The sequence below is a fragment of the Acinonyx jubatus genome, chromosome X (assembly GCF_027475565.1).
Source record: "Acinonyx jubatus isolate Ajub_Pintada_27869175 chromosome X, VMU_Ajub_asm_v1.0, whole genome shotgun sequence".
In the NCBI taxonomy this organism is placed as follows: Eukaryota; Metazoa; Chordata; class Mammalia; order Carnivora; family Felidae; genus Acinonyx; species Acinonyx jubatus.
The window spans coordinates 89901346-89902624 of NC_069389.1; positions in this window are offsets into that span (position 1 = coordinate 89901346).

Consider the following 1279-nt stretch of genomic DNA (forward strand, 5'->3'; position numbering starts at 1 on the left):
TCCAAGCCTAAATGTCCATCAACTGATGGATAGATAAAGAAATTGTAGTTTATATACACAATGGAATACTACGTGGCAATGAGAAAGAATCAAATCTGGCCTTTGGTAGCAACGTGGATGGAACTGGAGAGTGTGATGCTAAGTGAAATAAGTCATACAGACAAAGACAGATACCATGTGTTTTCACTCTTATGTAGATCCTGAGAAACTTAACAGAAGACCATAGGGGAGGGGAAGGAAAAAAAAAGGGAGGGAGCCAAAACATAAGAGACTCTTAAAAACTGAGAACAAACTGAGGGTTGATGGGGGGTGGAAGGGAGGGAAGGGTGGGTGATGGGCATTGAGGAGGGCACCTGTTGGGTTGAGCCCTGAGTGTTGTATGGAAACCAATTTGACACTAAATTTCATATTAAAAAAAAAAACACCTCTCTTGTTCCCATCTATAGCTCAGCATCTAATTACTTGGCCTCCATACCCAGGCTGGCAGTGTTTTGTTTCGTTTTTGTATAATGAATATTTATTTTCAGAGAGAGATACCAAGTAAGGGAGGGACAGAGACAGAGGGAGAGAGAGAATCCCAAGCAGGCTCTGCACTGCCAGCGCAGAGCCCAAAGGGCTCGACCTCTCAAACTGCAAGATCATGAGCTGAGCCAAAATCAAGAGTCAGACGCTCAACCTACTGAGCCACCCAGACACCCCCAGGCTATCAACATTTGACTTCACCATTCATTGCATGACCTTGAACAAGTTACTTAGCCTCTGTCTGTGCTTTAATTTCCTTTATAAAATAAAGCCAACAAGAGTATCTGCTACATACAATATTTTGATGATGAAAAGAGATGTTGTATTTATAGTGCGCCAAAAAGCACCTGAAACAGGTTAAGAACTCATTAACTATCCACTGTTATTAACTCTTTGACTCACTAGCATTTTTACCCAGGTTTATATTTTCCATTGAAAAGTCCTTAGTGTACTCTTAGAAGTCTTTGCAATTGTAAGCAACGTTAATTATTTAGGGTCATTTGATACGATGTTTTGCATAAATTAAGCATGAGGAAATAGATTGCCTTTCTTTGCTCCCTTTGGAGTATTTTGATAAACTATATCATAATGTAAACTATATCATAACATAAATTACTCTCTGTTCAGGTCAGAACATGTTAATTATTCCTATATTATAATATTATTTGTATTTATGGGATCATTTATAGGTCATCTGTAAAATCTGACTGATTGATGTGAGCTCACACTTCTGAGTAAGGAACAGAGTACTTCATGA